Raw genomic sequence first — 19,241 nt, forward strand, 5'->3', positions numbered from 1 at the left:
TTGATGTTCCTGAGTGGAAGTCAGTTTAAGAAAGTAAATTTTGATTGATTTTATCTGCTGCTCGAGGCAGATGATACTCTGAAGATCAGATCAAAACTGAAATGAAGCAGTGGAGGTTCATTCTGTCATCATTTGTATTAGACTGTCTGTATGTAAGCATGAGACAAACATACACACAATTAATAAACAGAAAGAAAAGAGAAGATACAGATCAAATCAACTTGAATTAATCTTTGTGTGTGTTTAATTTAAACTTCAGCATCACTCATTTTACATTAAACATCACTTAACAAAGAATATCAGTGTTCATGAAAAAATATAGACTTAAAAATGTACAAAAACAATGAAAACTTAAAGTAAACATGTAGTTTTTGGTGGTTTTCAGCCTCCTACAAGTGAGTCGATCATTTATAAGAGCATCTTCAGGTATGATGCTTTTTCATAAGAAGGTTTGTAAGAGGGATTTTTCTTTGTTTATGGTAAACGATGCCCTGGTCAGTTGTCAAAAAAGTGTTTCTGCATGTACAGATAGCATGTATTCTCCTCTGCATCCCACACAAAAATACATATTTTGTTAATGTCAGAAAGGTATCTGTTAAAGCCTCATTGGCAGCAACATCTCCTCCAACGCTGGAGGGGTTAGGGTACCTCTGGAGCTCTCCTACATTAAGTAGGAGTAATTTCCTAGATCTGGACAGTTGAGAGAATACGTAGAAATATTGGTCAGTTAGGACTGAATTCCTTCTCTGAGATGTTTGATAAATGGCCCTGTGAGGAATGAGATATCTAGGTGCAACAAAACCAGTTTTTCTCTTCTTTCTCTCTCCCTTTATTCTAGTCAATGTCACATTTTCTGTGTACGTCTTTGTGTTCGCCATTGTTCCAGTTCAATGTCTCTCCCATGATCCACTGGACTACTTGGAGTATTCTTCCTTGTCTTTTTAATCTATTTCAAGTATGGCTTTCATCTCTCTGTCTCTTCCCAGATGTTGGCTCAAGGCCCTCGGTGGGGTTAAGAGCTCTGCTGAGGTTGAGGAGTCGTGAAGCGATCCGACAGAGACTGGTGGAGGTTATAAAGAAAACCCACTCACAGATAGTGTATTTGTCTGTGTGTTAAGATCATCTCTGGGGCTATTGTTTACATACAGTATACTAGATGATGTATTGAGTACCTGAGGGCAGACAGTGATAAAAATTAAGACCTTAAGGAGAAGTAAATACATTCTGTTGGTTTTGACCTTCTCTATTTTTGGTGCATTATGCCTTTAAGTATTGTGCTGTTAAAAAAAAGCTCTGAATCTAAAATGTTTGGCACAAAAAACAGGTTTTGATACAGTAGGTCACCATATTAATTTGATTTTATGAGCTATGGACCTGAGCTGCATGCTAAATGTCTGGTAGTCATGCACGCTGAAGTGTCAGGAAATGGATTGATAAGAGAAAAAAAAATAAAAAATTTGCAGGCCGTAACATGCTCCAGTCCTGTAACTGAAATGATAGAGTAGCCAACATGGCCAGCAACAATGGCCCTTTTCCAAAGACTAACCACTAAAGGTATGTTTCCTCAAGCATTTGGCATTGATACATGACCAGGTTTCCAGACTGCAGTTACCGACTCTCTAAAACCAAAGCTTAGGTCGGGCTAAGCAAGACATATCTTTTGCTTGTTCGCTGTCTTAAAACCCAGGAGACAGTGAATACAGAAATGATCTATTTCAATTCATAATGAAAGCCAGCACATTATTCAAGTCAATTGCTTTTTTTTTTTTTTTTTTTTTGCCCAGATCAGTGAAATTCAAGCTTTTCCATTCATTCCTTCTGAACAGGCAGCACATACCAAAAACCAAACCGATTTTCAGCAACAGCAGAGAAACTGAAAACAAAAGGGTGCATTACAGAGAGAGAGAGGAAGAGAAGACAGAGGATCTGGGATTTATTTGTACACGCACTGGCAGCCAAAGAAAATGGACACCCACTTCCATTTTGGATTCTTTCTCTCCTTGAACATATACTACGTGACTCGCTGACCTTCTCTGGTAACCACTGGCTGCAGATAGAACATATCTGACAAGGAATTCTTGCAGTGCGTTTGTTGGATCGGGGGAGAAACATGCCTGCGGTGGATATAGAGAAGTGGAGAGGCTGTTTCTTTGGTTCTCTCATTTACTTTCATACCTACGAGGTGGCTTATAAGCCACTCAGACCACAGGGCCAATTTCAGGTGCAATTTCCTGGCTGGCCAAAAAGCAGCTGTGCTCAAAAACCTTGAGCCGAGTGGTGTAATATAAAAGCAAATGGAGAAAGGCTTGAACTCCTGTCCGTTTAGGCTCACATATGGTCACATTGGAAAATGAGAATAGGGAATGTCACACATACTATTCTTTCTGTAGACTATCTATAGCATGGCTGCCATTTAGCCATAATGCAAAGTTTTGTTTTCACCATCAACATAAAGAGCAAAAAGTCCCAGAACGCTCGCTTCAGTTTGTTATATCTGGCACCTGCACATTTGTTTTGCATGACTCTGTTGGCTCCTTTCCTTTTTCCTTATGGTCAAGGTCTGTGGTAATGTCATGCAAATGATATGCAGGGGCGGTTTACTCGACATCTCTGCACCTAACTGTTACATCTCACCTTTAATTTAGTCTGACACATCAGCACAGTTGAAGTATTTTGTCATCAAAGACCAAACAGCAGCATTTTCTAAGTCTTTTCCAAGTCAGGTCTCAAGACCGGGGCCGGTCTCTGCGTCGCTGCCGGCTGGCCCAGGGGCTGTGAAGCTGACCTACTAATCAGCCAGCTATTCCCTAAATAGAAATCAGCCATTCTGGAGCTCTGTGTCAGCAGTTTCTGGAAGGGGGGGGAAATGTCCTAGCTCTGCAAATCTAAAGACACAAACACAATTTTCCAATCCCTGTGACCAAAAAAAAAAAAACTTGAGGTTAGAATAAGCATCCTGAACGTCAGTCAGTCCAAATTAATATTCAGTAAACTGACTCTGAGAGGAAATGTATTGTGCTTACACGCTAGGTTTTAAAGTTTAACAAATGAATATGTAAAATAGAAAGAATGTTGTGAATACTTCTACCGTGATAACCGGTGACAGCCAGCCACATCATGTGACATGGACACAATGTGAACAAGTGTGAAACTATTACCTATATGTAGCCGGGTGGTAAATCGGTTCAGATGTAATTTTCCACTCAGGTGTGATGTAGCTCTCAAAGTTGTTTGAAGGTTAATACATGTGTTCTTTGTTGTTTTCTTTTGAGTGTACAATTGTTTAGGTTTAATTAAAATGTGAAGTATACCATAAGTGGGCTGTCACTTGTTATTGCCGATTTTGGTCACAAGGCGGCAGCGTTGAGCAATATTATTGTCGCTCCGCCAAGCGCATCTTCCTGTTTACGTGCAAACAACCTGGAGATTTGCAGAGCGGTTGATGCTGTGACTCCATTGTGTAAAGTAGTAGACGCTGTTGGAGTTGATGTCCCGGGATTTTGGCGCCAGACGTCGACCACTGTGTTCTCAGTTGCATAGCGAGGTAATGTTAGCGTGCATAAAGCCACACCATGCTATTGTATTTTGTTACTAGAGAAAATGTACAGGTGTTAGATTCAATTGAACTCTGTTTGAAGGTCAACAACAGTGTGTTGAGTTGTGCAGTCTCTGGGGAGCTCTGGGTTGGTGAAACTTGTGAAAAATGTAAGCGTACTTTGCGAGTATACCTTGCACATTTCCAGGCTCCTTTTTGTGGGTTTATGGCTGTTAAATATGTACTTATCTGGGTCTATTTTATGTTTTCTGTTGATAGTCATAGCCCACTGCCATATTTTGTTTTTGTTATTTTTCTTTTAAATCATTTTTTGTGTGAACTCTGCCTCAAGCTGTGAAAGCACATGAGCTGCTCTCTACTCAGTAGCTTAAACACTCTGTTAAAATGACCTGTTGCAAATATGGTCAACAATAAAATTAAAGCTACAAGAACCCTGGAAGTAATTGTGTCCTGTGTGGCATCTAATTCCACGAGCTACACATACAAATAAAGTTATCACTATAATTATTACTCCATCACCTCATGAACTTGCGTCTGGTCTTCTGACACTCTAATGAGTTTGCAAAGTAACTTTTTTATTTTGTTTTTGTTAATGTTTGCAGTGCAGGACGAGCATGATAGCAAATTTAAGTAAATATACCTTCTGGATGATTCTCTCTGACGAATCATAATCAGCTTTATTGTCATTGTTCAAGACAACAAAATTATAGTGCGGCTCCCGACACATAGCATCAATAAAAAGTAAGCGCCAATAAAAAAAACAAACCACAGTGATATATATATATATATATATATATATATATATATATATATATATATATATATATATGCTTCTCGTGGTAGGTAGCTCTATTTGATTAGAGAGGCGCTGCTACTCTGAGCGCCGCCAGTCGAGAGTCTGAGTAATTAATCACACATTACTGAAAATGAGAACATAAGGTCAATGACTCTAAAAGTCCAGTCAACAACTGTTCAGTCATGGGATGAGAGTTATTGATGAATTTTCTTTCCAGCTCAGTTGTTCTTTCCATGGCTGGGTTAACCCACATGAGGACCCTGAGGGGCAAAAAAAATGGCCTGTATACACATCTTCACACATCCATCATCTTCCTGTGCATTGTGTATATATCATGCAGTAAAGATTTATGTATATATATATATATATATATATATGCATCATGTTATCAGAATATACACTTAAATAATAGAATGAAAGTATTAAAACTAGTTTTTGACAGCAGCACTCATGGTTATTGATTAAAATTTCTGCTAAAATTGCTATTTAGTGGTGAATCTTCCCAAACTAATTTACAATATCAAATCAAATTTATTTATAAAGCACATTTAAAAACAACCACAGTTGACCAAAGTGCTGTACAATAAGATATCAAGAATAAATTAAAATAGTGCAACAGGGTAACATCAAACAAGAAACAAGAACAAATAGAAAACAATAAATAGTAGAACACTGGGTTTCAACCACAGTCAAAGGACCGAGCGAACAAGTGAGTCTTAAGTTTGGCCTTATAAGTGTCTAGGGAAGGGGAACACTTAATTCCAAAAGGTAAGCTGTTCCAAAGTTTTGGGGAAGCTACAGGAAATGCACAGTCACCCTTATACCCCTCAGCAGTTGGCCAGAGGATCTAATAGATCTGGTGTTGTGAAGGGGGCAGATGGGGCCATGTAGAGCCTTAAAAACAAATAAAGGTACCTTAAACTCAGTCCTATACTTGACTGGTAAACAATGCAGGGAGGCCAGTACAGGTGTGATGCTGTCTCTCTTCCTTGTGCCAGTTATTAGCCGAGCAGCAGCATTCTGCAGTAGTTGCAAGCGAGACTCGCAATAGTAAACCATTGACCTAGAGGTAACAGTCTGGGGTCTCAGGGGAGTTTCCCCACTTTAACCAGTTGGTAATCCAGTCCAGATATTTCAGTAGTTTTGTGCTTTTAGTGTCTGTTTCTGTGATGCTGCCAGACATCTTCAATCCTGTGTGACATGATCTGCAGCTCTTTCAACTACTGGCACATGGAAAAAAACTGAAGTGGAAGCTAATTTTCAGCATAGTTGTACATTAAGTTGTAAGTTGAGTCAAAGAGAAAGTTTTTATCCCCAAAACAGTGCATGCTGGAAGGTATGGATGACCAGACTTTCAACTGGTTTGTTCTAATCTAACTAGAAAAGCAAAACCCCTAAAGCATAATATCTAGTGACAATGATAAAAACCTTAAAGCGTTTATTACCTCATCTTGAGTCCCTGGATCTCTGTGTCAAAATCTAGTTTTAAGACCTTCATTATTTTAGTTTTATGCTCATGTGTTGCCTATTTCTGAGTTAATGTGTTCCATTAAATTACCACACAGGAAATCTGAAGCCAGCATAGAAAACTGTCCACGATATTCAAAGAGGGGGAGGAACGAAGGGTTAATAGACGCCCGGCGGGTCAATTTCGCCTCGTTCCTTCTAGCAAGTTAATCTAACTTTTTTTTTAATAAACTAACTGAGACTAAGGAGAAATAATACTGAAAGCAAATTATTTAATACTCAAATCATTTACATTATCTTAAAAATGCCCAAGTTCATTAAAAAAATAAAGAAAAAGTGAACAAAAGTGAGGAAAAGTAAACTGATATTTGAGCAAATTAATATATTTTTAAGATCAAAAAATGATAGATTGTAGCCACACTGAAATAGTTTAAAACTTTATTTTAATGATGCCAAAACATTAACATATCACCAAAGAGAAAGAGAGTAAAATGTAAGTAAACTCACTGCAAAAAAGTCTGAATAGAAAACCTTCACTGAATAATAATCAGCGTCCCTGTAACGGTGTTTAATTATCACCTTGCTGTGTAATCGTTTGCATGTGGATGTTCTCGCTGCTGCTGCTGTAAGAGCGAAGCAGCATTATTGCAAATGTTTCTTGGAGCGTGAACTTGTGTGAAAAAGCACAAGGTTTTTTACTTCAGTGTGCTAACAGCTTAAAACTTACCAAAGTCTCTTCTAATTAGTGAAGCTAGTAGCTCCTTGTGTGAGACATTCATTAAAAAATAACATGATTTCTACTGTATTTAGTTTATTCAGATATTACAACAGAACACATGCCCTGTGTTAACTGACAAGGAAGTAATTAAGGATAAAATAACCTTTAATTAGCTTTTAAGTGGCATAAAACCAGTGTGTATAAATACAGGAAGCTCATAGTGCTTTTTGGGGACTTGGGATAATCACAATCAAGTGATAAAGAGCAGTGTGAACAACCTCTCAGCAATTACGGGGTATCACTAGTGTTTGAAAGCTTTGGGAAGTAATTCTATGTTGTGTTTCCCTCCATCTTTCTGTCTCAGGGGTGGAAGTTGACCTCAAGTAGCCGTTAACAGCAAATATGTTCTGACAAATGATAAACTGATGTCAGAATGAAAGTGGAATGAAATCAAAAGTAGATCCTGTTTTGTACTGTGTTGCAAAACAACAACATATGACCCAGCTGACGTTCTTGTGATGCTGTCAACTGTCAACTGTCATTATAAAATGTGTATTTTTCTCCCATCATGAATTACATTTTTGAGCATCTCATGATACGTTTATTGTTCATGTGCTCTGTGGTGATGGGGTGAAGCAGTGAGTGCTGTGCTCTGGTTGAATTAGTGACTTGATAGCCTGCCTGGTTACAGACTGACGTTCATTAGCAGCAGACTGCAACAGTTTAAAGAGGAAAATAATGCACATTTACAGCTCTATATTTAGATCTCAGGGATCTACTGGAATATCTTTGCATGATTTTCAGGTAAAATAACTCTTTATTTGTCTTTCACTGGTGCTTAATGCAGCCCCTCGGTTCAGCCCCCCTCCCGATGAGCAAACTCTGTTCTGATTGGTCAGCTCCCGGAAGCTTCCTCTCTGTAATAAAAGTAGTTGAATGTCGCTTCTTCTGCTTGTTCTTTACCCCAAATATAAACTTCTCAAATTCATCTGTACATGTTTGAGCCTAAATGCAATCTGAAATATGAGAGCGGACAACGCAAACAGCCTGTGAAACAACCTTAGCAACAACTTTAGCAACAACCTTAGCAACAACCTTAGCAACAAAGGCTATGGAACGGATGGCCACGCGCAAATGATCTGATGTTAGTTTGACGAGGAAGTAGAGGTAACTTTGCAAATGGAACAATCAGAGCAGGCGAGCATTTTTATATATGTACATCTCATGTTTTGGAACTTTGATCATTTAACATCCGATCCATCCATTAACATCCATTGACAGAAATGTCGAATAACAGAAAATCACAAAAAGTATGTTATGTCCACTTTAATAGAATCAATATCAGTGTCACTCCAGTTAAGTTTTGGTTGATACCAAGTATTGATTTAATGTATGAAAATTAAATTAATAAAGTATCTACCTATCTATCTATCATCTAATCCAAGCTAATAAACCAGCCTAGCTAGTTAGCCTAGCATCTTCTCATTTTCTCTAAATCCAACCAAGTGGTTTTTGTTCTTAATCCAAACTAAACTTTAACCATAGCATTGTCACGTCATAAAATATATCCATTCTTCAACTATGATTTGTAAAAGTAAACTGGATATGTCATTCTGGAGTGCATGGACCAATCATGCATTTTTCTGTTTAAGTTGGAGGACTTGTTCCTCAATAAGAAGACTGTAAACCATCCAGTGAATATTAATTTTCAATATTCTTCTTGTAACAAATTTTATGAACATCTTAATGACTGAAATGTCCAAGTTTCATCATATACTGTATGTAATATGATGGTCATTAATCAACACTAGCACAGACTTAAAGGGAAACTGCCGATGTTCAACCAGCATTGTATCATTACAGTGTAGGTGGTATTTGTATGAATGATGTTTAACTTCTATGGAGATCTTTGGAGATCTGCCTCAGACTACAAACTACTTCAAGGACGTCAAAATGTGGGTCTCACAAAACACTCCGTCTACTATGTTACGACAAGGAAAAGCAGACACTAAAATATCATACTACTAAATACTGAATATCAGCATATTTGGAAGAGAACTAGTTTCATGATACAAGACCGAATATCGTGCCGTGGAATCAGACACAACAGAGTCTGGAGGAGGAAGCGACCACCAGAACTAAGCTACAGCCGCAACCTGACACACAAACTTCACAAGTGCTGAGTTTCTCCGTGATTCTGACACTAACACTAACACAAACACAAACAAACAACTAGTTTTACATTATAATGCAGTGCTACTATAACAACTCATGAAGCTGAATACAGAGCTGTGGAATCAGACACAACAGAGTGTGAGTGGAGGAGGAGGAAGCAGCAACCACAGGAGCTACAAGTACAGCAGCAGCTGACAGAGAGAGAGAATGGAAACACAACAGAAAACTCTGTGCTGCAACTTTGTTTTCTGACAGAATATTATATATCGGACTTTGCCAACTCTGAATACAGCGACTGTGTTACCTGTAACTTATGCGGCTGCATCCAGCTTCAGGTCTCCTTCATCCACAATTGTTTCCCAAAACAAGCTGAAATGAAGACGACAGACTCTGATGGTTTTTTTGATTGTCCACCAGCATCATGCAACACTTGGTAAAGTTTGCAATGACCCACAAAACCTTCTCCAATGCACCGTTTGTTTTATGATCCTTGCACACCAGTACGATACATCCAGACTCGATGAGGAAAAATGTTTTTGTAAATGAAAATAAGCCTCGGTAAAGAGATATAATGCTGCTTCTGTAAACACACTGTCAGTAGATGATTGGATGGGACGTGCGCAATGCATTCTGGTTGTTGTAGTATGTTCAGTATGAGGAATCTGCAGCCCTTTTTCTCAGTTTTCTCTGGTCAGAGGGCACCAATTTTAAAAAAGTAATTGCACATTTCTACTACATAGGTGACCTAGTTTTAAAAAATCATCATATTCGCAGCAGTGAATTTTCCCTTTAACATGGCACTCATGCGTATTATGCCTTTTCTACACGGGAGTGGTTAAATATCTTTGCCCCAAAACAAAATACAAAGATCCAACTTCACACTTGGATGGATTTTTTTTTTCTTTTTTTTTCTACACTATCTCTCTCCCCACCCTGCCACCAGATAAACACAGAATATACAAGTTGATACACACAAAAAAAAAGAAGAAAATTGTGTAGGAAATTGTTTTCCTGACAGCTAACCTAGTTTTACTAGCTCAGACCACACGCCACGCTAAGACTACGCATGCATAAATACCGTAACATGGGACTAAATCTGAAATCCAGTGATCTTTTTTTTTTGATTTTGTGGATGACTACGAGTAATAAAGTGAGGGAGGAAGGGAAGTGGTATGGCCTGTCTTATACAGATATCTTATGCATGGAAAATGAAATGTGCTCATGCAGGTTGAGTCTTCCAGCAAGACTTAAGCCTGAACTGGTAGCGCTACATTACTTCTGCTCCTCCACTCATACATTTTCTCACAGTCGTCCGTGTGCTGCTGAATATAAATGGAAAATTTTGGGGGACGGAGCAGCCGCAGTTTGCCGCCGCTATACCTCTACAAGGGGACAAGTGCTGTTAGATTTTCATTCTAAGTATTTCTGTCTGCATTCAGCCAGGCATTTTTTACTATTTTTTTTTTAATCCTGAGTGTGTAGACATTCTTGTCAGTTTCCTGGTTTATGCAGAGTGGTTGCCTATAGCGGATACAGTCTATTGTGAATATCGAGGCGTGGTGTGGTGGCCAGAAGTGACAATCACCACAGTGACCCTGCTCCATTGTGCCAGCCTTCCTCTAGTTTCCTGTGTCACCCTCTTTGTAATAACACCCCTCCTCCTCCTCCTCCTCCTCCTCTCCTCCATACACTTTTTATTTCATCTATTAGCTGTTAGCCTCCGCATAATAGAAGCTGTTCTACTTAATAGGGGTCTGCATCCACAGACACAAACTCCTTCCTCACATCTCCTGCAGCAGCAAACACATCCATAGCTGAGTCACAGCAGGCTTAATCGGTGTCGCCGTCCCCGTGATTGACAGGTCCTCTCTCTCCAACCTCCCCAATGCACACATCCGTTTCTTACCGCCCTGCCTGTGTGTGCTAAGTAAACACAGTCTCACAGTCCGACATCAAAATAGCAGGAAATCTGTCATAAAAGTTGTGGAACGTTGGAAGTGAAAAACTGCACTTTCAAATGGAAAAAAAAAGTGAAATTCTCATGTATGGAAGTGAAAGAGAGACTGTTGGTTTTCTTGCCAAGATTAAAGAAAGACAGCAGACTTCCATATGGAACAGTAAAGGATTGTACTATAGGTGAACCGCCGATGTTGAATCACCCTGTTATTGTTCTTTTCACCGAGGTCTCCAGTGAAACTTGATATTATCACATCTGGCTAAGTAGGATGTGGTGTGTGTGTGTCTCAGTTGAAGACCTTGACAGTGAGGACATTTTTTGACCAGTCTTTTCAAAGGACTGAGAGTTGTTTTTATGAAGCTGGTATTATTCTTGACAAATCCCATTAAAAAAACCAAAACCAACAATGTCTCTGTCTGTCTCTCAATACTGTCAGACATCTCCACCCTGTACGCACTCATCCCCAAACCCATCAGCTCACACTGAAGACATAAATCTTTAAAAACAGCTCACAAATTTGTATTTTTAAGCAAAAAATACTCAAATATCAGGAAATAATGCATTTGTTAGGGACTATTTTCTGTTGTGTATGAATGAGGTCATTTTGAGTGATTTTAAATGTAGTTATTCTGACACAATATGGGGTTGAGTCAAAATAAACGACAGTGTGATGAAAGAACATGTCACCAAGAGGCTCACTGATGTGTTTTTAATAGTTTTTGGACAATAAAAGCGGAATAAGATATATCAGGGTTTGGATACACACACAATACTTATAAACAGGATCAATTCATTGTTGGTTTAAGTATTTTTACTGTTGAATATATTGAACATCTCCAGCATCCTCATATAATTAGAGTTAAGATTAGGGTGAGGGTTGAGCTTAGGCGTGTAATTGTGTGGTATTATGTAAATGAAGGTCCTCAAAAGTGTAAAAATACACACGTGTGTTTCTATGATGAGAGGTGTACGCGCACAAGAGCTGGCAGAGCATCACAAAGGAAGATACCAAGTGTCTACTGGAGAGACAGACAATCACTCACTGCAAAGGATTTACATGCATACATTAAAGAAATGCAGGGCTGAAAAAAACAGTAGAACAACCTCTAAGGCTTAACAATTAAATTATATTTTATGTGTTTAATTCATACACAAAGAGAAATGTAACAACAGTAATATTGTCTTAAGGGGAGATACATGATGAAATATTCCCGTTAACATAAAGGTTTTGGAGTAATTATTCTTTATGAAAGTGTGATACTAAATTGCTGGAGTTCACCTTTAATGTTGATCTTTGGTCCCTTAACTGAGATATTAAAAACGGAAACACTGTTCAGCCAGTATGGATGTAAATACCTTCAACTTAAAGCTGAAAGTCATCCTCACTTTATAGTCACTGTTCAACGTGCTGCAGTTGCAAAGCACAAACACAACAAAACATGTTTCACCGTCCAGATGATGATGATGATGATGTTCTCCCGTGTGGGTCCTGCATGTGCATGAACTTGCGCATGTTCATCTGTGTTTACTCTTCCTGACTGGGAAGCCAAAGCAAATATGTTTACATGCCAATTACAACAGCAACCTGCCAGTTCATTCCTCCCAACAACTCCCAACAATCCCGCCGTATATACACAGCCCCTTCATTTTTTACTTACTGAAAATAACAGCACCCCAGTCAAAGACAACAAACCTTTAGGCAAAAACCCACCCCACACCTGACAACAGTTTTTAGTTCATTGCATGATTGCCGCTTTGATGTTGACAGCGCGCTCCGAACGAGAGGAGAGAAAATACCGATGTGCCGTCATTGAGACTAGAGCAGCTAAGACGCCACGAGACACGTGTAGTGTAGATTAAAATGCAATGAAAAGTATATACGGCAGGAAAAGCGGCTTAAACGATCATACTTGAATAAAGGAATTATATACACTGCTTCATTTATTTAATGAGAGACAAAAAACATGAAGGAATGTAGGCGTTCGTTCCCCGTCTCCCCGTAGAGGGCCTTGAGAGGTGCGCTCACAAAGAAACGCTGTCATCTCTGTAACCCGAAACTGTTTGTTTGCGTCGGTTACTCTCGAGAAAGAAGGCTAGACTAGTGTCTCCTGACAGCTCGTCCTTGTATTGCGACTTGGTTGATTGACAAATGTGTTTTGAGACTAAAAAAAAAAAAATAGTTGAGCGGGGGCCCCTCGTCGCCCTGAAATGAGACGCAAATATCACACTTTAATGAAGGTAATCGTTCCTGACGTTTCTTGTTCCTCAGGATCCCGTCTTACTTTTTTTTTTTTTTTTTTTTGCTTTTTAACATGAGACAAGAGATAATAAGACACGCACAACATATTTGTACAAATGCGTGGAGGAAGTGGCGGGCGGCTGGCGCTAGAGGAATGTAATTAAGTGTATGCATATTTTCATATATTCCTGATTAAATAAAGTGTTGTAACTGAATGCTTGCGTGATGTACAGTTTCACAAGGAGATCTTCTGTATAAAAAAATATATTCCAGTCTTGTCTCCTGCTCTTCTCTTCCAGGCCGTCTGAGACAGATGTGTGTGTGTGTGTGTGTGTGTGTGTGTGTGTGTGTGTGTGTGTGTGGTCTCCTTTAACTCTGTACAGACAAAGTGTTTGTCAAAGAAGGATCAAGCCACAATTTGCCAGTGGCAAAAAACCAGTTGAGTGTAGATCTTAAAAGAAAACCATATAATCACTGCTGGAGTGGTGTTACTGGTCTGTGTTTCAGTTCAGTGAAGGAATTATAGGAATGAAGAGGAGCGACTGTGTTTGTCTTTATTTTCAAGCACTAGATGCAACCCAGAACAGATGACAACTTAATTTGAAAAGCATAAAAATCTTCCATAGCTGAGCAGCATCAAAGGTGGTTTTCAATAATAATGTGACTTTACTGAGGATTATTTTCTACAAGCACTTGTGACCTCAAGGTCCAACCACCTGTAGCTTTTGTAGGATGATGCGTTGAAGTACCCGTCACCTCAGCACCAAGTTGGATTGCATTAAATGGTTGGTAAGTGATACTTGAAATGATGTTTGAGCTATAACAAAGACGGCTGAGCATCCAGAGTCACACTTGTGAACCTCTCGTGTTACTCGTAAAAAGCTAAATAAAAGTGTCCTTGACTGACCGGGTGACCCCTTTGAAAAATTTGCTAAAGTTGTTAAATTACAAACCAAAGTATTGTGGGATTAAATAGATTGTGCAACATGAAAGGAAGAAAGCAACAGCTCTTAGCCCTGTTATTCATACATGGATGGATAATTGGTTAACTTGATTTGATTATTGATGATTTGACCTGAGATTCGTTTCTTCAGATCTGGTTCAAAATGTATCTGGAATTATTATCTGGCTCAAAATGTATCTATTCTATATCTATAATTATTATCAGAGCAACAAGTCCTGAAACCCAAAACCTGCAAATGTGCAAATTTCTTTTCTGAACTGAACATCATGATGACATTTTCAGATGAATCCTTTCATTAGAGGCAACAATTATATAATTATGATTATATCATTTTGTCATTGTGTAATAGTAATTTAATTGTCAAAAGAGTAAATTATTTATACATGATCAAATAGGTTATACAATAAAATAAAATCAGTACATTTCAAAAAGATGCATGATTTAAATGTAGTTTGGAGTAATAGGAGCAAAATAAATGTTATCAGAACTATGAAACCAGGAAACACGGTAGTTGAGGTTTTAATGGTGATTTGCAAAGTTTAACTTGTATCAATTATTATTAGTTAAATATGAGTCAGTTTCAAATACAGGCAAATCATAAGACTGATTACTGAACTCAATTTGCTGGACAACTGTCACAAAATGTAATTTTGGTGTTTCATTAGACTATGTTAACATTTGTTCTTTAGTTTCAAATTAACGAGCATGTTGCCAAAGTAAAAGATGTGCTAACAGCTGTCTGTTTCAAAATAAGAGCTATTTTCAAAAAAAGGACAGGTTGATCCAAAACAAACTAATCAAACCCCAGAGTGTGTTCACATAGGACCAAGTTAATAATAAATTAACAGGATCAATTTTACTGTTACCTGCCCAGGAACTGCAGATGGAAATTAGCTAGTAGCTAAATCTGTTACAATACATTAAGCTAATGGAGGTTTTTTTTGTATACAGTTGCTGTCAAATAAAAATAATAAAATACTTTAAGTACATCATGGTAGCCTGGATTAGTTGAGCCAACTTTACTTACAAGATCTCAAAATCTGTGCTGCACAGCAACAAGAAAGATGAAACACTGACTGCTTCCCTGCATGTTTCCACCTCTGGCATATGTCATCAGTGTCATTAGTAACACTCACAACAACAGCTGCGATTTGCATACGACAAAAGACATTTGATCTAATACCGGCGACATAAAATACAACCTAGTTTTTGTTGAGTTCATTCTGAATATGTGTAAAGAATACCAGATGTACATTTGTCTCCATATTTAATGCTGTTACTGTCTCTCTAGTACAAACTGCAGGTATGATTGGATGAGAAAGGAAGCTTTAAAAGAAGCATGACCATTTTTTATACCTTATCAGGAATCAAGAAAAACATCTGTCAGTTTCAGCATTGCACTCACATTGCACATGATGTTACTTTGATCACTTCTCTGTGAAAAACACTGGAACTAATGTTTGCTCAGGGGAGTCGTCTGTATACCAATGTGACTGAAACCTACGCGTATACTACGTGCAGCCGGTATTAAATAATGACATGAAGATACTGTTTACAGTAGTCGTCTTCATTGATCTACACCACAACCCGCCTGGTTCCCCACTGAAGAAATAAACAACTGATTTAATATTCATACACCCAGTGCCACTCCTGATCTCTGATTATTTATACCAAATCTTGCCAACATGAATAATTTCCCAAGAGTCTCAAATAAACACATACATCTTTCACTTTTATCTTATAGGTATTTTTGGGACTGTTCCGAGCGAGTCTCAGGCTCCAATCAGACGGATCAGACGGGCTTTTTGTAATTGTTTTCAGTGAGAGTGAAGCTTTTTGTTTGCTGCTTTTGCCCTGAACTCCTGAAGTTGGAAAAACTTCAACTCAGAGCAGAAAAGCACCACTTGTCCACTTGTCCAATGGGATGAATTGAGAGGCGGGCCTTCAAGTGGAGACAACAATCATGGAGGACAAACTAGTGGTGGCTGATGCTGGATATGACTTTACCAACCATAGTTACCATCATTTATAACTACCTAAATAAATAAAAGGTACAGATCTGTGAGTTTACCTCACAGCAAAATAATGGTTAGACTAAGGACAGATGATTTGGTGGTTGCCTAGCAACAATAAAAAAGACAACCTGGCAATCTTTGTAATTGTGGGCTTCAACAAAAAAAAAAAAAGGTAGTGCGGTACGCCTTGCGTTCCGTCTGATCGGGGTCTTGTTCTGTTGTGGTGAAAAAGTTAATGCAGCAGGACGATACAAATGTTTTATTGAGTATTGGTTCTGGATATTTTTGTGCACAATGTCTGAAAGTTAAATTGGTATCCATCCCAAAAGTTATGAACTGATACTGGACCATGCTGTTTCTCAAATGTTGTAAATAAAATATGTGTTCATTTTATTCACGGTTAGCTGCAGAATAGCCTTCACACACCTGGTTAGGAATCAGCGGCGTCCTTGTGGAGCTATCAAAAGTATTGGTGCTTATCAATGTGGGGCGAGACTGCATGACAACTTGCCTCTTCAACATGATTCCTGGTGGGGTTGCAGAGACCACTACCAAGTTTTGGCACAACTCCCAAATCCTGCTCTTGCTGCCTTCATTATAGCAGATGTCATGGTCAGGTTTTATAGTATGTTTGTTTGCTGTAATAAGACAAGGAAATACACAAATATGTAGACAACAGGCCTCTAGAATAAAACAGAAAAAAGATGGAGCACCTTCACTCTGCAAGTATGTCAAGGCAGAAAGTAATCAGAGGGAATCTGCTCATATAATTTCATACCTAATGAATAATTTAAATGTGGTATAGTTTCCCAAAAACAAGCGTTGCTGTAAAGTTAAGAGTAAACAAGAAGTGCTATTCAGCTAGCCTTCAGTAGCACTTGTGATATTTATTCTTTAACAAGGCAGGAAGCTCCTCAGACCTATTTACACACTTGCCCTCTGCGCTCGTAAGTCAACGTTGGATTGTCGTGAACTGTGAAAAGCAAACTTAAAGGGATGTCAAGCGGCTATCCTTGAGAAGCACTGTAGTATTATTACTTGCATATAAATGTACTTACAGTGTACAGTGTATACAGTGACCCCTGCTCACCTTCGGGACTTTTGTTGCATTTCATACCCATCATTATCTGTTGCACCATGTTCTCTACTGTCAGCTAAGGAATAAAAGCAAAACGGCAAAAATCAACAGTCATGTGAGGCTGTTATTAGGCACTGTGTGGGAATGTCGTTTATTTTGCAGGTATTTGGTCATAAACCAAATTATTGGACAGTTGTTTTTCTTTTTAACATCTGATCAGGGATAACTAAGTCTGGCTCATTTACACTTCTTTTATTTCTGTTGATTAATGAGCATTAATGAGCATTGACCCTGTTAAATAAATACAATAAATTAAATGATGGTGCAAGATGAAAACCAACAAAGTTACTACAATTCATCTTGAGGAGGACATGAATGTATGTACTGAATTTCATCATATCATACAATCATTTCTGAGACATTTCACTCAAAACCACAAATGTAAAACAGTAGGATTCATAATTCTGGGGATCATGAATTTCAATCCATCCAATAGTGGTGGACAGACAGACCAACAGTGACAAAAAACCCATTCTATCTATGTGGGGAGAAAAGTCAATGTGCAGTAAAAGCTGCAAAATAGATGAAGTCTTGTCATAATCTGAGAGAAATAAGCTCTGTAGTAAATGTTTCTGTGTGATCACATCTGTAAAAATGCCTTTTATTATATTGTATTTAATATTATTGTTTATATTTACATATTATTGTATAATAATTAATCATCTGTCAATGTTTATAATTTTCTGTACTGCTTTGGCAACGTAGGTTTCTGATCTGTCATGCCAATAAAGCTTATTTGAATTTGAATTTGACATCCCTAGAGTCACGCTGCTAGTGTACCTGTTTACCAAAAATGTTTTGGATCTCCACTGATGAGGTTTTAGTCCCTTTAGGGCTGTTTTTATTATACAATTTAATAAATGAGTCATGGTGGATTGTTAAAGACTAATTCCAATATTTAAACAATTAAAAAATAGGCATTTCCCCACCAGAATGTTGTACCAAGACGGCTTTGGAACAGCATTAAGACTTTCACGCTGTAAAATAAAATTTGAATAAATGTTAATCTAGAGTTGTCTTAATAAACAAAATACATTTAAAAATCAATCTTCATTCTAGTGTAGCTTGAAGCTTAATAATTCCCACTGAGTTAACAGGTAGCAGCAAAAATCACTTGTAAACAAAAATGCATTCCTCAGAGGTGTATGCAAACAAATTCTTAACTAAATTGTGTATAACATATAACATGGCAATTTAAGTCCCCTAACAATAATTGAACAATAAAATCAACCCCGTTAACGTGGCCCTTTATAGTCGCCCTTCTCCGTCATTTGAGTTGTTCCTCCCCCGTCAGCCAGAGAATCATGACATGAGTGCAGACTGAGAGGAGGAGACAGTTTAGTAATATCTGCTCCCCTTGGCCTCACGTCTGGCTCTTAATGGCACTTCACAGCAGTAATGGTGCTGGGGTTAATGTTAATGTGGAAATGACTCCATGTGTGTGTGTGTGTGTGTGTGTGTGTACTCGTGTGTGTGTGTGTGTGCAGCTGAGGGTCGGCCTGTCCTTCATCCCAAGAGCTGTAGCTCTTTATCAGCCTCTCTCTCTCTCTCTCTCTGAAAAGGTTTATGTTGAGAGCCGGCGACCCTGGCGTACGCCACGAGACTGACACCAGCTTGTGGCATCAACTCCCTCGCTCTGTCTTTAACAAACAGATGCACACACACACACACACACACGCTGTGATTTACAGGTATGATAACCCCCTGAGCCCCCGGGATTGGAGAGATGAGGTCCGGGCGGCTATCGATCAGACGTTTGATTGCTTTGGTTTACGAGCTGCTCCGCTTTAATTGAACAGAACTTAAGATCCTTAGATTTCACCTTCTCAACGAGACCTGATGTGTGATTAGTGTAATGGGTCCGGATTGTTGTTCTTACATCATACATCAAGTTTGTCTATCTAACGGATAAGACGTCTGCGTTCGCTCTTCGTCTGCCTTGTTGCTATCACAACATGTCAAGATCTCAGGCGCGTTAAGGAATGCGCATCGATTTTCAGCAGCGGCATGAGAGTGATTGTTGCTCCTGTAGTGACCTAACAATTTCTCAATGATAGTCTGGTGTTTTTATCATGTTGAAGTAAAAATACAGTCAATTCATATTCAAACTTTATGGGTAATAAATACCTGAGCATTCATCTACTGCTGTTTTACCCCCATCTGCCTTGGATTGTGATCCAGTGGCCATCTGGCTCATTCTTTATTCTTCCAAATTG

The sequence above is a fragment of the Thunnus thynnus genome, chromosome 11 (assembly GCF_963924715.1).
Source record: "Thunnus thynnus chromosome 11, fThuThy2.1, whole genome shotgun sequence".
Taxonomy (NCBI): domain Eukaryota; kingdom Metazoa; phylum Chordata; class Actinopteri; order Scombriformes; family Scombridae; genus Thunnus; species Thunnus thynnus.